The sequence below is a fragment of the Carcharodon carcharias genome, chromosome 3, assembly GCF_017639515.1.
Source record: "Carcharodon carcharias isolate sCarCar2 chromosome 3, sCarCar2.pri, whole genome shotgun sequence".
Lineage (NCBI taxonomy): Eukaryota > Metazoa > Chordata > Chondrichthyes > Lamniformes > Lamnidae > Carcharodon > Carcharodon carcharias.
In genome coordinates, this window is record NC_054469.1 from 41,433,117 (window position 1) to 41,454,703 (window position 21,587).

Here is a 21,587-nt window from a genome sequence, read left to right on the forward strand (position 1 = left end):
TGGCGGTTACCAAGGACTCAAAAGGTAGAGTCTCTAGAAGAATACAAAAAGTGCAGGGGAACTTAAAAAGGAAATTAGGAAAGCTAAGAGTGTGCATGAGAAAGTATTGGTGGATAGAATAAAGGAATAAAGGAAAACCCAAAGGATTTTTTTTAATATATAAAGAGCAAGGGAATAACTAGGGAAAGAGTAGGGCCAATTACGGACCATTGAGGTAATATGTGTGTGGACCTGGAAGACACGGGTACAGTCCTCAATTAATACTTTGCGTCGGTCTTCACAATGGAAAAGGACGATGTAGATATAGACATCAGGATGGAGGATTGTGAAATATTTGAGGAAATTAACACAGGGAGAGAGGAGGCACTATCGGGTTTAGCGACCTTAAAAGTGGATAGATCATCAGGCCTGGATGAGCTGTATCCCAGGCTGTTGAGAGATTCAAGGGAAGAGATATCAGGTGCTCTAGCAGTAATTTTCAAATCCTCTCTGGCCATAAGTGAGATGCCAAAGGACTGGGAGACTGAAAACTTTGTCCCATTATTAAAAAAGGGAGAAAGGGATAGACCAGGAAATTACAAGCCAGTCAGTCTAACCTCGGTGGTAGGGAAGTTACTAGAAAGAATTCTGAGGGACAGAATATACCTGCACTTGGAGAGACACGGATTAATCAGGGATAGTCAGCATGGATTTGTTAAGGGAATGTTGTGTTCGACAAATTTGATTGAATTTTTTGAGGAGGTAACCAAGAGTGTTGATGAGGGTAATGCATTTGATGTGGTCTACATGGACTTTAGCAAGGCTTTTGATAAGGTCCCTCAGTGCAGACTTGTCAAAAAAGTAAGAGCCCATGGGACCCAAGGCAAAGTGGCAGGCTGAATTCAAAATTGTCTGAGAGGCAGGAAGCAGTGGGTAACGGTAGAGGGATGTTTCTGTGACTGGAAGTTTGTTTCCAGTGGGGTTCTGCAGGGCTCAGTGCTGGGGCCCTTGCTGTTTGTGCTGTATATAAATGATTTAGACTTACACGTATGGGGCAAATTCAAGGATCTCGTGGATGACATGAAAATTGGTAGGGTGGTAAATAGTGAGGAGGATAACCATAAACTGCAGGAAGATATCAATGGACTGGTCAGGTAGGCAGAGCAGTGGCAAATGGAATTCAACCCGGAAATGCATTTTTGGAGGGCTAACAAGGCAAGGGATTACACTATAAATGGTAGAACCCTAAAAGTATTGAAGATCAGAAGGACCTTGGTGTGCATATCCGCAGATCCCTGAAAGTAGCAGAGTAGGTAGATAAGATGGGTAAGAAGGCATTTGTTATACTTGCCTTTATTAGCCGAAGCGTAGAATACAAATGCTGGGAGGTTATACTGGAACTGTATAAAACGCTGGTTAGGCTACAACTGGAGTACTGTGTGCAGTTCTGGTCACCACATTATAGGAAGGATGTGATTGCACTGGGAGGAGTGCAGAGGAGATTTACCAGCATGCTGCCTGGGCTGGAGGCTATGATCTATGAGGAATTGGATAAACTGGGGTGATTTTCCTTGGACCAGCGAAGGTTGAGACGGGACTTGATAGAGGTGTGTAAGATAATGAGGGGCATAGATAGGGTGGATAGGAAGGCACTTTTTCCATTAATAGAGGGGTCAATAACCAGGGGGCATAGATTTAAGGCAGATGGCTCAGACAGGAGTTGAGAAGAAATCTTTTCACCCAGAGGATAGTGACATTCTGGAACTCACTGCCGGAAAGGATGGTTGAGTCAGAAACTCTCATAACATTTCTGAAGTAATTAGATGTTCACTTGCATTGCCATAGCCTCCAGTGCTATGGGCGAAGTGCTGGAAAATGGGATTAGTGTAGTCAGATCTTTGTTGATGCGCACGGAAATGATGGACTGAATGGCCTCATTCTTATGCTGTAAACGTCTATGAGTCTATGACTCACATATCACATACAGGACATCACATTCTGAAGTGGCACGTGTAATGTAATGTGTTATATTGGATATTAATTGTTAATGGGTTAATTCTAATTGTTTAATATGCTAAATTGCATACATCATAACAATAAATGATCCAAAAACACATGATTTGGCCTCTCACACAGCCTTGTGGAAGATGTAAGCCAGAACAGTAAGATGTGTCACAATAACGCCCCTGTTTCATTTACCTCTGCAGACACATTAAGTATATTTTATTAGTCTAAGAATGCCAAGAACATTGCATTGTGACAGCACTTGAAAAATAGTGATGGAGAAGTCTCTACCATTACCTGAAAACTTTGAGAATGTCACAAACCTCAACTGAGCACAAACATGGCCAAAAAGGTATCGGAGATTTGCCAGATATCAAACCACAATGGGCCTTGAGGAGAAATTTGTGTGTTAACTCTATGTATGAAATCCTTGACCTGTAGGGTATCGATGAGGAGAAAACACATATGATTAAGTAATCAAAGCACTTGATACATACTATCAATATCCTAGGGTTACCATTGACCAGAGGCTGAACTGGACCAGCCATATAAATGCAGACAAGCCTCATATAAATGTGGCTACAAGAGCAGGTCAGAGGCTAAGAACCCTACGGCAAATAATTCACCTCCTGATCCCAAAAGCCTGTCCATCATCTACAAGGCACAAGTCAGGAGTGTGATGGAAACTCTCCACTTGCCTGAATGAGTGTAGTTCCAACAACACTCAAGAAGTTTGACACCATCCAGGGCGAAGCAGCCCGCTTGACTGGCACCCCTCCCACAAACATTCACTCCCTTCAGCACTGACGAACAAAGGCAGCAGTGTGTACCGTCTACAAGATGCACTGCAGTGACTCACCAAGAATCCTTAGGCAGCATCTTCCAAACCCACGACTGGTAACATCTAGAAGGACAAGGGCAGCAGACACATGGGAACACCACCACCTGGAAGTTCCCATCCCAGCCGCTCACCTTCCTGACTTGGAACTACCTCAGCATCCCTTCAGTCACTGGGTCAAAATCCTGGAGCTCATTCCCTAACAGCACAGCAGGTGTATTTACACCACATGGACTGCAGCGGTTCAAGAAGGCACCACCACCTTCTCAAGAGCAATTAGGGATGGGCAGTAAATTCTGGCCTAGCCAGTGAAGCCCACATTCTGTAAATGAATAAAATAACTTCAATCTGAGAAAGAATGCTGCCGTTCAGCAGGCTGAATTAAACAAATGTAACCAACATCAGGAGGAATGTGTTGATGCATTCATAAATAACCTGTATAGTCTTTCAGAGGATTGTGAGTATGGCAACTTGAAAGATGAACTGATCAAAGCAGTATCATTGTGGGAATGTTGGATGATGCCTTGTCTGACCACTTATAGTCAAGAGATAATCTAACGTTAGCAAAGACAATCCAACTGAGCAGACAAGTTGAGTAGAGGAAATAGAATTGATCTGTGGTTCAAGGTGACAACGAGTGCCCTATCTCAAAACCAGCTGACTCAGTCGGATATGTCAAATATAAAAAAGGAAAGCTGTTGTAAAATTTGCAAGGGAGACAGGATGAGCATCCATCAGCATCCTGAGCTAACTGTAGTTGGTGTGGCAGGGAAAAGCACAGGTGTGAAAACTACCCTTCCAGGCAGGGCAAATGCCATTTATGCGGAAAGATGAGGCACTTCCAGGCTGTGGGCTGTAGCAGGAAACTTATACAGAATACACACAAAGGGAAACCTTTAAGCTGGCAATATCCATGAAGTAGATAACTTCCATGATATTGAGGTGCCTTTCCTTAGAGGGACCCAGGAGCCTATGGGAAGCTACTGGAATGCTGATATCCTAGCAGAGAGGAATAAGACATGTTTTAATTTAGATTTGCATGCAGCAGCTCTGGTTCTTCCTGATGCTGAACCGTGGCTGGAGAGAACCTCTCTTCAGCCATCATGAAAAAAACCATACGGGCTAAAAGGAATAGAATGCAAGGTCATAGGAGAACTGAAAGCAACCCTCCGATGTCAAGAGAAAGAAATCACAGAAAAATGGTATGTGATTCAGAACCAGAGTTGCTCGCTTTTGAGCGAGAAAGCATGGGCTGACTTGTGCCTGGTTTGATGAGTAGAGAAACTGGAAAGCCGAGATGATCAGCCAAAAACTTCAGAGCTGAATTTCCACAGCTTTTCACAGGACTAGGAAAGCTGAAGAAAGCATACCACATCACTGTACATCCTGAATCGAAGCCAGTGTGTCTGTATACACCCAGAAAACTTCCTCATCCACTCTTGCCAAAAGTAAAGAAGGAAATTGACTGTATGTTGAAGTGAGGTGTTATTTTACTATGACAGAACCAACAAGGCAGTGCTCGGGGATGGTCCCAGTGCCAAAACCCAATGGACCTATCAGAATTTGTGTGGGCCTTACACAGGTGAACAAAGCATGAAGTTCATCCTATGTCATCTGTAGATGAGAGCTGAGCTAAATTGGAAATGTGTTCTGTCTTCATGAAGCTAGATGTAAACAGTGATTTTTGACAAATAACCCTCGCTGAAGAGTCTAAGTTGTTCACAACCTTCATTACTCCATTTGTGAGATTTAGTTTTAACTGATTATCCTTTGGCATCACATCATCACCAGAAATTTTCCAGAGAACAATGTCAAGTAATCTAGAAGGATTGGGTGTGGTTGTATATCACATGGATAATTTCCTGATCCATGGATCGACTCAGTGAGCTGTGCTACAATGCCTTCAGGAAGCAAGGCTTTCATTCAATAACAAATGTGAATTGTCACAACCAACTGTCAAGTTCCTCGGGCATATTGTGGATGCATCCAGTGTCAGAGTTGATCCACAGAAGACAGGAGCAATCAGGGAGTTTCCAGCTCCTTGGAACGTGACTGAGCTCCAGAGATTCATGGGTATGGCAAACCAAGTCAGAAAACTCCTAACCAAACTAGCTGTCATCAATGTCACTACATCAGCTGTTATGACAGAAGAATACATGGTGCTGGCAAGAAGCACAACAGAGGTCTTTTGAGAAAATCAAAGAGATACTGATACCACCAGATATTTTAGCTCACTTTGACCCAGAACTACCCACTATCATTGCTGCAGATGCATCTTCTACAGGATTTGGGCTGTACTGTTTCAGATACAGACAGATGGAAAGTGCAGATCAGTTTACGATGCAACCCATTTGCTGACAGAGACTAAACAGAGATATGCAGTGCTAGAGAAAGAAGCTCTAGTTGTTACATGGACTTGTGAAAGGTTCACAGGTTATACTATTGGGCCCCAATTCAAGCTAGAGACAGTCACAAGCTCATAGTTACAGTCTTAAATTCTAAAGAGTTAGCAAAAATGACTTCACAAATACAATGATTGAGAGTGAGAAAGATGGGGTTTGATGCAAAGGCAGAGTATGTTCTGGAAAAGCAGCAGGATACAGCATATGCTTGTCTCATATCCCAGTGATAGGTTGTTGTTAAAGGGGTAAAAACCTTTGCATCGACAATAACCACTATGCTACCAGCAACAACTTGGCGACTAAATAAAATCAGTGATGCACAGAAATCTGATGGAGAATGTGCTCAGGTCAGAGAGTACAGCATTAAAGGGTGGTCAGCCACACAAGCCCATTCTCCGACAGTACTATAAACAGAGAAGACACCCCAATGCAATTGATGATCTACTCACCTATGATAAGAAAGTGGTCATTCAAAATTTGAGACTTGACATAAAACAATCATTGCACCAAGGACATTTGGGCATCACAAAATATCAAACCAGACCAAGATATTCCACTCGGTGGCCACGTCTCTCAAAGTTGCTTGGAAAGATGATATCAAACTGAATTACTTGAGCTACTCATCATCAGGAGACAAGTGAAATATTCATGTCATCTCCCTTTCCATCACGACCATGGGAATGTCTTGGGGTGACTCACTGAACACAGAGATGAGATGTTCTTGACATTGTAGACTACTATTCCAGATGAATAGAAGTCAAGCAACTGCAGGGTCAGACTTCACAAGCAGTGATTACATTGCCGAAGAAGATAATTGCAACCCATGGAATCCCAGACCTTGTCATCTCAGACAATGGATTGCCGTTTGCCAATGAATACTTTAAAGAGATCATGGCATCATATGGATTTGTCCATACTACCAGCTCAGCAAGATACCCTCAAGTCAAGAAATTGGTAGAGGAGTGCATACAGTGAAAGAATTGCTGAAGGTGAACAATGACATCCAACTTACACTTCTGAGCTATTATTCAACTTCACTCCAAAATAGTTTAGCACCATGTGAATGTAGGAACTCCTAATTAGAAGAAGACTGAGGAGTCAACTGCCTATTTTCTCACGCACGCTCATGCTGCAAGTGCAAGCTGATGACTTGGACTAAGTGAGAGAAAAAAGGAACAAATACCATTCCAGACAGATGTGGAACATGATAAACATCACAAGGCACACAACCTGCCAGACTTTCAAACCAGGAGAAGAGTTTAGATCTGGGACTAAGCTCGCTATGGACATGTGTTTGAATGGACATCACATCCACGATCCTACCTCATCCAAACAGAGCATGGTATGATGAAATGAAACAGATGTGCACTGATTACTATACAGAAGCAGCCTCATACACTGTGAAAGCAGTCATCTACCCAATCTAACCGGCCAGAGATGCTGCATTCATCTGCCAATCCAGATGACAACTGGACTGGTGAACCTGACTCATCTACTAATTCCATTCCTACCCAGTAGAATCTGAGGGATCACCCGCAGGACTCAAATCTCCAGTCCCCTCCAAAAGAGAAGAGGAGTCATTCTGGTAAACTTGTGATATTGCCTCAGCTGTGGACTATATAAGAAGAATGGAGAAAGAACAGGACCTAAAAGAAGAAAAGGAAATAAGGACTGCAACACACCAAAGTTTAAAGTTGTGATTCGTTTGATCTTTTCGTTTGATCGTGTTGTATTAGATATTGGCTTGTTAATGGGTTAACGCTAATCGTTAAATATGCTAATTATATATTGTGTATATCATCACAGGAAGTGATGCCGCAACACATGCTTTGGCCCTTTGTGCAGCCTCATGGAAGATGCAAGCCAAGACAGTAAGATGTGTTCCAATAAAGCTCCTGTTTCATTTAGCTCTGTCGACTCATTAAGTGTTTAGTATTAGTCTAACAATGCCAAGAATGTTGTAGCATGCTTTGTTACAGATGTGAAACAACCTTTAAAAAAAGAAACGTTCCTGGAACCAAATACCGAACCACACAAATAGTTGCAGTTGGCCTCTGATTAACGTTAGCAGTAGTGGCCATTACAGAATATGCACACTGAGAGTACTGTCCTTAATGGAATAAGCTAGGTTAATAGCTCATCATCAAAAATATACTCCAGACCCCAAACTACCTGTAGACAATGCCATGAGAGATCCGCTAGCACTTAATAATACCCTATATCTTTTTCATGAACTTTGAATTGGGGCAGAAAAGTAATCTGAATAACGATGCTACTTCTCCACACTTTGCTTGTTCATGAATCTGAGTCAAATAGCTTACCATCAAGGCAACTACTTTCACTTCTTTCACCATCTCTGACTCACAGCACTTTAATGCACTTGAGACAGAAGAAATACGAAATTAGCTCGGATCAATGCCACTGAAATAGGAGGTGGATGACTGAAAACCAGACAGTGCAACAAAAGAGGATAGTGGAAAGCCAGTTCTGCAGAATTCAAATCAAAGAATAGAATCATAGAATGATTACAGTGCAGAAGGAACCCATTTGGCCCATCGTATCTGTGCTAGCTTTCTGCAACAGCAATTCAGCTATCTCCATTCCCCTGCCCTTTACCTGTAAATCTTTCAAGTACAAACATGTTTCCATCTGTTCCTATTCAGACGAAGTTACATTGTTTCATAGTTTGCCATTGTGAGATTTGAACTCTTGACCTTGGGATTATAAGCCCAGTACCATAACCACTTGGCTATTTAGGCCAAGCAAGAGGCATGCGATTGAAACTTTTCATTGTTTCATAGTTTGCCATTGTGAGATTTGAACTCTTGATCTTGGGGTTACAAACCCAGTACCATAACCACTTGGCTATTTAGGCCAAGCGTTGCCCTTTACCTGTAGCCCTACCAATTTTTCCTCTTCAGGTAATGATCCAATTCTCTTTTGAAAGCCACGACAGTGCATTCCAGATCCTAACCACTCAATGCATCAAAAAGATTTTCCTCATGTCAGAATTGCTTTATTTGCTAGTCATCTTAAATCGGTGTCTTCTTGATCTTTCCACCAGCGGGAACAATTTCTCCCTATCCACTCTGCCCAGGTTCCCCCACGATTTTGAATACCTCAATCAAATCTCCTCTCAACCTTCCCTTCTCCAAGGACACCAGCCTCAACATCACCAATCTGTCTACGTAGCTGAAATCCCTCATCCCTCAACAAGTCCTACGAATGTTTTCTTCACCCTGTGTATAATGCCTGCACATCCTTCCTAAAGTGGGGTGTCCACATCTGCATGCAGTACTCCATATATGGTTCTTTGCAGAATTTTGTTAACGTTCACCTTATGTACATTCTTTTATTTTCATTGACTTATCACCAAGGAACAGGCTCTTTAGATTGAATACTTTGACCTTACAGTCAAGTCATTTATGTTGAAAGTCCATTGGGTAACCTTTCATGAACTAACACTGAATGCAATATGTGACAATAAACAGAAAAGCTGAACATACAAACATACAGATTAGAAGCAGGAGTAGGCCAATTGGCCCCTCAAGCCTACTCCACCATTCAATAAGGTCACAGCTGATCTGAATGTAACCTTAACTACACATTCCTGCCTATCCCCAATAACCTTTCAACCTCCTTGTTAATCAAGGATCTATCCAGCTTTGCCTTAAAAATATTCAAAGGCTTGGCCTAAATAGCCAAGTGGTTATGGTACTGGGTTTGTAACCCCGAGTTCAAGTCTCACAATGGCAAACTATGAAACAATGTAACTTCATCTGAAACAGATGGAAATGTGTTTGTACTCGAAAGAGGTTAAAAATATTCAAAGACTCTGCTTCCACTGCCTTTTGAGGAACAGGGTTCCAAAGACTCACAACTCTCTAAGAGAAAAAAATTCTCCTCATCTTTGAATTAAATGAGCAACCCTATATTTTTAAACAGTGACCCCTTGTTCAATATTCTTCCATATGAGGAAACAATCTCTCCACATCCACCCCGTCAAGACCCCTCAGGATGTTAAAGGTTTCAATTAAGTTGCCTCTTACTCTTCTAAATTCCAAGCCTAACTGTCCAGCCTTTCCTCAAAAGACAACCCTCTAATTCCTGGTTTTGGCCAAGTAAACATTCTCTGATCTACTTCTAACGCATTTACATCTTTCTTTAAATAAGGAGACTAGTACTGCATACAATACTCCAGATGTGGTCTTAGCAATGTCCTGTACAACTGAAGTATAATCTCCCTTATTTTGTAATCAATTCCCCTCACAATAAATGATAACATTCTATTAGCTTTCCAAATTACCTGCTGTACCTGCATACTAACCTTTTGTGATTCATGCACTAGGACACCCAGATCCCTCAGAATCTCAGAGATCCTCAATCTCCCACCATTTAGATAATAAGCTTCTTTTTTATTCTTCCTGCCAAAATGAACAATTTCACACTTACCCACATTAGACTCCATTTGCCAGACCTTTAACCACTCACCTAACCTATCAATGTCACTTTGTAGCCTCCTTACACCCTCTTCACAATTTACTTTCCTACCTATCTTTGTGTCGTCAGCAAATTTAGCAACCATTCCTTCAGTCCCTTCCTTCAAGTCATTTACATAAATTGTAAAAATTTGAGGTCCCATCATTTTATTTCCAATTTTTTGGGGGAAATAAAAGGCAAACTGTTCTGTTCATCAGGAAATAGGAATCTGATTCAAACCTGGAATGCTCATTTGCATGTCGCAAATTGAATGACTTGAATGTACAGTTTGGGCTAGGTGCTAAGAGCTAACCATATTAAAACTGTTGCTATTGACAAACCTGTTAAAATAACAAAGTGATCCATGATTAACAAGGGCCAACATATTACCAAATAGTCATTTGATATACAGAACTTGAGTATTGCTGAAAAAAGAGAAATGCTGTCAAAGCTTTTCATCTTGCACTCATCAAGACCAATAAAGGGAACAAATGCACTCTGATTGCATAAGTCGCTGAGTTCATGAGTTCAATAAATACAGATACAGGTAATGGTGGCATGTCCTAAATTGCCACAATATAGTGACACGATGCAAATCTCTATGGCTTCCTTGAAGGCAAGCATGCCATATGCCTTCTTGACCACCTTATCCACCTGCGTTGCCACTTTCAGTGACCTGTGGACCTGCACACCCAGATCCCTCTGCCTGTCAATGCACTCAAGGGTTCTGCCATTTACTGTATAATTCCTGCCTGTATTAAACCTTCCAAAATGCATTACCTCGCATTTGTCCGGATTAAATTCCATCTGCCATTTTTCCACCCAAGTCTCCAACCGATCTATATCCCGTTGTATCTTTTGACAATCCTTTTCACGATCTGCACCTCCTCCAACCTTAGTGTCATCTGCAAACTTACTAATTAGCCCAGTTACATTTTCCTCCAAATCATTTATGTATACTACAAACAGCAAAGGTCCCAGCACTGATCCCTGCGGAACTCCACTAGTCATAGCTCTCCATTCAGAAAAGCACCCTTCCACTGCTACCCTCTGTCTTCTATGACCAAGCCAATTCTGTATCAATCCTGCCAGCTCACCTCTGATCCCATGCGACTTTACCTTCTGTACCAGTCTGCCATGAGGGACCTTGTCAAAGGCCTTACTGAAATCCATGTATATAACATCCACTGCCCTTCCATCGTTGATCATCTTTGTCACTTCCTCGAAAAACTCGATCAAGTTAGTGAGACACGACATCCCCTTCACAAAACCATGCTGCCTCTCACTAATACGCCCAATTGCTTCCAAATGGTAGTAAATCCTGTCACAAAGAATCTTCTCCAATAATTTCCCTACCACTGACATTAGGCTCACCAGCCTGTAATTTCCTGGATTATCCCTGCTACCCTTCTTAAACAATGGAACAACATTGGCCATTCTCCAGTCCTCTGGTACCTCACCCGTAGCCAGTGAGGATACAAATATTTCTGTCAAGGCCCCAGCAATCTCCTCCCTTGCCTCCCTCAGTACTCTGGGATAGATCCCATCTGGCCCTGGGGACTTATCCACCTTAATATTCTTCAAGACGCCTAACACCTCTTTTTTGATCTCAACATGATCCAGGATATCTACATGCTCTTCCCTAGACAAATCGACCGCTAAGTCCTTCTCTTTGGTAAAAATGATTGTTTCCCTTACTTTTGGTATTCGTGCAAACTGTCCTGATGAGTGCAAGGCAGAAAGCTTCAACAGCATGCCTCTTTTTTTAGCAGTGCTCAAACTACCAAATTTTGTTGGTGGATGACAGCTTCATTCCACAAATCTTTCAGTTTGGGGCATATATCTGGCAGACATTGACAGAGTGACTGCATAGCACCACCCATCTGACTATGGGTAGATTTATATCTTCACTGCCTGGCTGGTAATCTGCTGAAATGGATGGCTCACCAATATCAAACCTGTCTGATTTTCATTCCACTGATTTCAAAATAGAACCAAAGTCGACTGTGTTCTATAAAGGATGAGTGATCTGCTCCACTGGGTTACTGCCCAATGGGTTAAAATTTATCCCAACATTGTTGGAACGCCTGAACAATTTCTGTAGCCTGGTCTCATTTGATCTGTACATATGAGTTGCCAGAGTGAATCTTGCTGTTGTGGAGGGTGGTAAAGCCAGTGGCACTGATGCTTCTTAATGCTAGATCTGTACCTCTCAAAGGGGAAGCAGCTGAAGGAAGAATATCAATGGACAGGGTCACCCATTTATTACACTGCTGTGGAGATGCTAGATGTGGAGGAGCAAATGAGGGCAACAAACGATGTCATCCTTCGGATGGCAGGCAATTCTTTGTCAGCTATCAGACGTGGAATCACAGAATCGTTACAGCCCAGAAGGAGGCTATTCAGCTCACTATGTCTGCACTGACTCTCTGAATGAGCAACTTCCTTAGTACCACACCACCATCTTCTCCCCATAACCCTACACATTAGGAACAGAATTACAGAGTAAAAATAAGCAGCTGACCAGTGGTGCCTATAGCATCATGCTCAGGACCTGGCGGTAGAGCAGAAAAAAAAACAATGATTTTATCCGGACTGCCAAGGTAAGAATTCAACCTTGAGCTCTCTTTGACTTGCAATACAGCCCAGTGGTACCATCCTTCTTCATGGTATTTTCTTCCTCTCCACCCACATGCTACAGTGCACAACAATGCTGGCTGCTGACTCTCACACTAGCACAAACAGTATTCTGCTTCTGAAATAAAAAAAAACAGAAAGTGCTAGAAAAACTTAGCAGGTCTGGCAGAATCTATGGAGAGAGAAACAGTTAACGTTTCAAGTCCAATATGAATCTGAAGTTCCAAAGGAGTCATATTGGATTCAGAATGTTACCTCTATCTCTCTCTCCACAGAAGCTGCCAGAACTGCTGGGGTTTTCCACCATTTCCTCTTTTTATTTCAGATCTCTAGCATCTGCAGTATTTTTTATTTTAACTTTCTGCTTCCATCTGAAAACCAACTATGTAACCAAATGTAATTAAATTTCATCCTTTTATTTCAAGTATTATTACACAGAGTTACATCACAGAAACAGGCCATTGGGCCCAAATGGTCATTGCCAGTGTTTATGCTTCACAATCCTCTTTTCACCCCATTTCATCTAACCCTATCAAAACACCCTTTACCTGTCTCCCTCTTGCACTTATCTAGCTTTCCCTTAAAGGCATCTATACTATTCACTTCAACTACATCATATAATGATTCTGGTAACTCCTCCCCACATTTCACACTGTATTCACTTTCCTTCATACAGCCAACTCTTCCTCTTGAACGTGCTCAGAGTGTACATGATCTTATGCTGCATTGTTAATCACCCAAAGCAATTTCATAGGCCATCAACAACTCATTCCTCTTTACAGGACAAGCTAGTGAGATTTTAAAAGGAGACTTCATAGAAGCAGGGAGGTGCCATCACACTCCGATAGAGAATGATCCCATCCACTTAAAGGCAGTGAGAGGAGACGAAACATTGGGGTTATTGAGGCTAGATGCCAAATGCAGGAGGGTATTTGACTATGTTTACTTCCTTTTCTCTGCTATCAAGCAATCATACATACAGACAACATGACAAGCTGATGTATTGCACTGGTTGTTTCATCCATCACTGCTTATTGTTCCCATAACGTGCTGGCTCTTGTTCATCTGGACTTCCTCTACTTCCTTCGACGACCTGGCCATGCAGATGAAGAGAGGGCTCCACCCACAAAAATATACACTCTCAATTGCTCAGACATCTTAGCACAAGCACAGAAGTGAGCATCTTAGGTGGTCTATATAGTGAACTAGAGAGAGTCTCCGCAGGATGATTCACTCCACATTAATTAGCAGGACCAGATACAAATGAAAAAGGCAGGGCAAATTTGAGCCTTGGCTCTGCAGAAGTAGACAGACATACAAACCTTCAAAGCCTATTCTTCAATTCTGCACCAACTGAATGTATTGGGCTGCCTGCATGGAAGCTACCACAACATGTAGGTAGAATTTGAAGAAAGTCATTGCCAATTTGTGTGTGGTTTGGGTGCATGACATCTCTGCAGTCAACCATGGCATATTTGATCACCTCAATGAATGGTGTAACAGGGTCTTCCATGCAGCAATCTGTGGCACCTGTAATCCCTTTGGGATGCTCATATTGGCACCATGCGGGCTTTAGGCTCCATTGTCTCCTCTATCTTGGACAGATTAGAGGACAAATAGATAGGGGCTTCAATCACATCACAGATGTCATACATCCATAAATCCGGCAAATCAGTGAGACTGCTGAGCGGCAACCCCATAGCAAGGGCAGCCATTCAATGGGCCTAAACATGTTGCCCCCACTCCTCTCAGGATGACAGCATATCTGCATCCTCACTATGCCCTCAGCAAATGCCCACTCCCATGTGAAGGGTTCTCAAAATTCCCACATTTTTCACATCATCAACAAGGATATGACTTTGGACTTTTAAACTGCTGAGTTAAGTGCAAAACCCTGCAGACTGGAGGCTGGGCCCATGAAGGTTGCACATGCCCAGGCTTATTGAGTGCAATGTGGATTGTTTTGCCTGAAAACAGACAACGTGAGGAGACAGAATACGCATTCTTCCCTTTAAAACAATCAACCCAGAGAAAGACTTCACCTCACACGAAACTGAAACCCAAATAAATCTTGCATAAATAATCGCTACTAACTACTAAGGCAGGAAGGCACAATCAATTCAATTATGCAAACCCATCAATACTCCACACATACAATGGCTTTCAGTTCAAAACTAGTTACTAGGACAGGAAGACAATGATAAACATCATGCGAGCCCATTAAAAACAACAAGACTACAATCACCTAAGGAAGCCCACCAAAGTCAAACAAAGAACTAACCTTGATTTGGATTCCGATAAGAAATTCGAAAGACAGTATAATTGGCCTGGTCAATAGCGAAGGAGAGAGAGAGAAACCAGCTAGCAGAAGGGTTGCCGTTTTGAAAGCTGACACAGGGCAGTGAGCAGTTGGGAACGGTTGAAACAGAGTTTAAGCAAGAAGATCTGGAGGTTTGCAGGCCCACAGGCAACATCACGGCGAGGGGCACAGGGTGGCAGGCTCAAATGAAGACAGCAAGGCCGCAACCGTAGCCCTCCACGAAGATCGACCACCCACAAACGCACCCTCCACCCAACTGAAGAACTTTCACAGATTCCACAGACCAGGACCACGTGGGGATGGCAGACCCCAGAGGACACAAAGAGCATACCCCCAAAACTGCAACCGGCTTACCTGGCTGGATTTTGAACTGTCAAGGAACCCTGGTTGGTAAGCATGATCCCTGACCTCTCCTAGTACAATTTAGTTAGGTTTGAGGGTGGGACAAGGGTAAGGGGATTAGTAGCGTGATTTTCCCTCATTATGCCATGTGTTCCCCATTCTTAACTAAGTGTACTTTGTAAGTCTGTATAATCTCAGTGTAATCATAATGTTATAAATTCATTTGTGACTTCAATAAACTCAGTTTTTCTTGCACCAAAACCAGTTGTCTGCTGCACTTTGTCACAACTCCCAATGTCCAGGGTCTAGAACCCAGGGAGTTGCAGTGATTCGAACCGCTCAGAAGTCAGAGGTGAAACTGACACACACTACCACCCCCTACACGTGTCTGGAATCTAGTTAGACCAGACTGTCGAGGCAGCCAATGAATTGCTGCAGCCTGTAACCAGGCATTCTCAGCCTGAGCATCAAATGGTTGTAGACCAAAGGCATCTCATGAGCCCCCATCTGAGCCATAGCAGCCTTCCATATCTCCAAGCTGAAACCATAGGACGAACACCTTGTTAAGGCACTAGTGTAAGTAAGAGTTCACTTAAGAAAGGCACTTTAGGCTCCTGGTGCAATCTTTGTCATCTGCTTGAAGATTCTCATTGTAGAGCAACATTTTGCAGCAAAGAGCACACCAACTGATAAAGAACACTCTCCATGTATTTGAAGTAGCCTCAGAACAGCCCACCGAGTAGAAGCATTTCTTGAACACTCCAATGGCTAGCTTGACAACAATGGTCTAGGGTGGCACTCCAGTGCAGTTCTGAGAAAATGCTGTATTATCAGAGGCACCATCTTTCAGATGAAACGTTAAACCAAGATCCTGTCTGTCATAAAATATTCCATGGCACAATTTCCAAGAATAGTAGCAGAATTATTCCCGGTGTCCCGGCCAATATTGATCTCTTAATCAATATCATAAAAACTGTTTTTCTACACATTATCACATTATTGTTTGTGGAAGTTTGCTGCGCAGAGATCGGCTGCTACACTTCCTACTTCACAGCACTGACTACACATCAAAAGTACTTCATTGACTGCTTTGGGTAGCCCGATGGCCATGAAAGGTGCCATACAAATGCAAGTCTTTCTTTTTTATTTCTTTTGATGATTCTCATTCTTGCTTTCAAATCCCGCCATGGCTCAACCCTCTGAGATCCTGGTGCTCCTCTGACCTCTTGCACACTCTTATTTCAATCGCACCATCATTGATCACCAGGCTTTCAGCCGCCAAGTACTAAATCCTGGAATTCCCTCCCTAAACCTTTCTACTTCTCTACCTTTTGTCTCGGTTAAGACATTCCATAAAACCTACCTCTTGGGCCAAGCTTTAGGCCATCTGTCCTATCTCCTTATCTGGCTCAGTGTGAATTTTTTTGTTTGCTAACACTCCTGTGAAGAGCCAACATTAAAGATACCATACAGATTTAAAATGTTGTTGTTATTGAGGATTCTGGTGGATCCATGGATCCATGGAGCACAGTCCAGTTGGTGAGCATGGGTTTCTGAAAAGTGCCATGAACCAGAAATGTACTTTTGATGTGTAGTCGGTGCTGTGAAGTAGGAAATGTGGTAGCCAATCTCTGCACAGCAAACTCTCACAAACAATATGTGATAATGTGTGGAAAATCAGTTTTTATAATATTGATTATGGGATCAATATTGGCCAGGACACCGGGGATAATTCCCCTGTTACTCTTTGAAATTGTGCCATGGAATCTTTTATGAGTGACAGGATCTTGGTTTAACGTTTCATCTGAAAGATGGTACCTCTGATAATACAGCATTCTCTCAGAACTGCGCTGGAGTGTCACCCTAGACCGCTGTTATCAAGCTAGCCATTGGAGTGCTCAAGAAATGCTTCTACTCGGTGGGCTGTTCTGAGGCTACTTCAAATACATGGAGTGTGTTCTGTATCAGCTGGCATACATTAGTCCTGGTTCCCAAACAGTCAGACTCTGACTTGCTCTGCAGGGGTCAAAGAATGGAGGGATGGAAGACTCAGAAGGTATGAAAGCATTATCACATTTGGCAGGAGACCTCTTGATAATGTGTATGCAGTCAGTCTACCCTGTCTGTGAGGAAAACCTACCATGTCCATCAACCCCGAAGCTCTATTCTGCTGTTTCAGAAGGTGCAAGAGGAAAAGTGATGAGTTCGTTCACTCTTGAAACATTGCATAAGTCCAATACAAATATGCTGTCTACCAAATGATCTAAATCGTAGCAGTGAGCTCCCCTTTAAGTAGGGTTCACTCCAGTTGTCTACCATCCTGCACCACCTACATATATTGGATGGCTTTAAGGTTAAATGGCGGCAATTATTAATCACTTCCGAGTGGCACTAGATTCCCAAATATAGTATAGCACGTGATATGTGAACACCTGAGCAGGGCTGCTGCCTGTTTCTGGTAGGAACGCTGGCTGCCTTAATTGAGGCCCATTCATTATCAGCACCAGGTGGTCTTAGACCATAGGTTGGTATCTCACTCGCACTACCTCCCCCTTTGTGTGGGAAAATGAGGCTGATGGGAGGGAAAATTTGTGGCCACAATTTTGAAATGTACTTTTATGAAGCACTGGGGTGTAGTAAGCTGAATTGCAGCAGACATTTTTTGAAGAAATATTGAGATGTATTTGTGCTGACCAGGACTTGGTGAAGAATGATTGGCATCTTCCTTGTGCCTTAACTTCAAGTGAAAAACTGTAATGCAAAGTGCCTTCAAGTGATAACATTTTATTGTTGGAGTATGAAGTACTGTTCTGAGGTGTGTTGATGACTCAGAAAGCATAATGAACATGGTTTTCATGTGGGAAGAGAAGGATCATAGTAATTTAATTAACTTCTATTCCTTTACAAGATGATTAGTCACAGCTCCACTGGTAACAATATTTTGAGAGTATGCATTTCTGGAGGAGGCATTAGGTTATCACGTTCAGTCCAGCAGTTCAGCAATGTCTAAATATTACTCTAAAGACTGATTACAGAACTCTGTGTTTAGTTATTTTTTACTTTCAGAACAGTTACATCATTTTTGTTCATAGTTAAATGAAGGATGAGAGGAGTCCTGTCTCTTAATATGTCATGTTGAGATTTTCAAAACATTTATACTGCTTCTGATGTCTTCCAATATTGTCCCTCGATTCCCATAATGTTGAGGTCCTTCCAGTGAATTTAATTGTTTCTCACCTACCTGAAGCAGCTAATTGAAGGTATATTTAGCTGTCAGTTGTAAATACTAAAACATTCCATCAAAGTGTCAACAGTTACAGGAGAGGTGAGGAAGGAGCAGGAAGAAAAACTGACAGAAATGGGGCAGGGGGCAGAGGGAGCGGGGGGACAGAATGGAGCCAGAGCTAAGAAAGCTAGGGCTAGGATTTTCTACCTTGCCGTGTGGGTTTTTGGTGATGGGGGGCTCAGGAGTGGCCACAAAGCCGACTGCCGCACGCAATCGGGCACCGGCATCGGTTTCATGCTGGCTGGCCAATTAACGGCTAGCCAGCATGAAATGGTGCGGCAGCACTCAGCGCTACAGGGGTGGGGACGGAAGGAGGGCGATTGCTGAAGTTCGCACATGTGCGCGCAATGAAAGCTCCCTGAGGCAGCTCTAGCTGTAGCTTTATAACACTGAAAATAAAAAAGTTAGCAATGTTAAATAAATGTTCCCTCATAAGCAGGGACAGTTATGAATGAATTTCAAACATTTTCATTTAACTTTTAATTGCTGTTGGAAACCTCATCCTGCCCGCCATGGATGAGGTTTCCTAAAAAAATCCAAAGGTTTGACGGGCAGTGAAAAATTTCATTCAATTAGAACTTTAATGGCCTTAATAGGCCTGTTAGTTGTCGGTGGGCGTGCTGCCAACTCCCGCGTGGGCCCGCTGACTGAAACATCACACGAGAGCGCAATGATGTCATTTTACGCTCTAGTGGGTCGGGCGCATGCCCGCCGCTCAGCACCAATTACTGCCCAAGGAGTTGCTGAGCACAAGATCTGCTTCTCATGGAATTGAAAAGTCAGGGATTGCCTGACATGACTTCACTTTGGATAAAGGAGATTTCCGCTGCACCTTACTCTGAGGAACATCAAGGCCACTATCCTTAAAAAAAAACCACCTTAGTGTAGATAACAGAAATCCCTTACTTAGAAAGCCTCTAAGGATGTGTTTTAATGGTGTTATGACCCAGGTGAGAAGGGGTGAACTGCCTCCCCTCTACAAAAGGTTTAAGTTTCTTTTTTACGAGGAGATGCCTTTTCCAAATCACAATGTATTTAACTATTCAAGCTGTGAGCAATAAGGAGCCAATCAGACAAGGTTTTCCTGAGTCAAAGAAAGAGTAAATTTATTAACCACTAAACCCGAGGAAAATAATAAAAGCAGATGTTAAGCATTTGGCCCTCATGCAGCCATACAGAGCCAACACACATGCACATATATTAAGCTCCAATAGCTGATAGGCAATAAAGACCAAGACCAAGATTGACTCCTTTGGATAGAGTTTTATTTCTAATGCATAAAATTCTCTATACAGAGAAGTTGGTTCCCTTTTATACAACGAACTGGGTACTTGGGTTGTTAATTAATAATTAGCAATTGAATTTCTTTAGCTGTTTCCTTCCCTGACAATGCACACACATGCACACAGACAGACAGACACATATGCACAAGCACATACGCACACACCCGCACACACACACACACGTGCACACACACGCACACATGCACACATGCAAACACACAGACACACACACACATAACAGAAATAAGGGGAGTTAGTGTGCAATAAAAAAGGGAAAATAATATACGGTTACATGCCCTTTGATTATGCTTGAGGTGTAGATTTTAAATGTTGTGGTCGCTTTAGGTTAGTTGATTTCTTGGACACGGTCAGGTGTAGAAGATGTTACAGTTATTAGAAGATCTTGCTTTGTTGGTAGGTTTATGGTGGAGTTGGCTTTCAAACTGGACAACACTCTTATTCAAAAAGAAAGGGCGAGGGAGAGAGAGAGCAGCCCTCTGCTTGGTTCCTCTGCTGAAGACCTTCTTGACACTGCCTGTGTCATTTGCAATCTCTCTCAAGTGGCTAGCAGCCTTGCCTTGCAATACTTCACCCATTGTGTATTTCCAAGAGGTTTTGGGTGGGCCTATCTGTGGCAGTAATTGTTTCAATATCCAGTATTTTACAATTTTAATGTCCCTTCCTTAGACAATTACCAGTTTCAATGGGTGCCTAGATTATAGAAATGGTCCCTCTCTTTACACTTTCCTGAAGGTAATTTTTTGATTTCTCACCTTCACCTTGGAATGTGGCCTTGCAGTTTTGAGCAGTTCAAACTGCAAAATTTCCAGAGAGTTGAAAGTTGATCAATCATATTCTCAAAAATAAAGGGGCATGGCCTCATAACACCTCCCCATCACAAAGAAATGAAATGAGATTCACTCTCATTTCATTACAAAATATAAAAACACAAAGTACAGAAAAGAACACTTACATTCACTCTCTTAGCTTCAGTCTGGATTATCCCATCAGTTCTAACTGGGACTCTCTAAGCTCTGGACAGGGCATCTGCAATCATATTCAATTTCCCTGAAATGTGGGTGATTTTGAGGTAGTCTAGTTACAGAAATAAACTCCAGGGGAATAACCTTGCATTCTGAATTTTGAATTACTCCACAAAGGTCAATTGATTGTGGTCGGTATACACTGTGGTCTCTCAGCATCCATTTTGGACATATAGCTCAAAATGTTTGACAGCCAGTAATATACCTAGGACTATTTTCTACCGTGGAACACTTTTTCTGATGTTCATTCAGGTCAGGTTTTTGGAGATTTCCCCAACGGGTTTCTTTATTCCTGATTCCTCCTCCTGGAGAGGACAGCCACTACCCAGAGGTCACTAGCATTGCTGGCTATTTTAAATGCTTGATGAAAGTCTGGAGCTGTCGGCATTGTTTCATTTATTAAAAAGGTTTTCAGCTTCCCAAAACCTGCCTGGCATTTCTTGGTCCATACTACTTTTGCTTTTTTCTGCTACAGTGTTGAAGTTTGAGATGAACTTGCGGCAGAACCCACACATCCCTGAAAATCTCACGATTTCCCGTTTTGTTGTGGGAATGGGAAACTGTGCTTCTTTGCAGCTTTGGGCAGTACTTGCCTTTGATCTAACACATGTCTTAGGTAGGTCACCTGAGCCTTAGTGAACTCATTCTTTGCAAGATTGACTACAAGGTCAGCAGACTAATTTCTGGAAGTTTCCAGATGCTCTAGGTGAATGTCCCATCTGTCACGGTACACTAGATGATTGTCTAGGTACACTACACAATTGGATAAGCCCACCACTATCTGGCTCATCAGCCTTTGAAAGGTGGATGGTCATTTCATAGTCCAAATGGCATGAATTGATACTGGTATAACCCATCTGGAGTTATGAAGGCAGAGATTTCCTTTGCGTGGGCAGTCAAGGGAATCTACCAGTAACCCTTCAGTTAATTTACTTTGTATGTAGGCTGCAATACCTATCACATCTAAGCAGTCT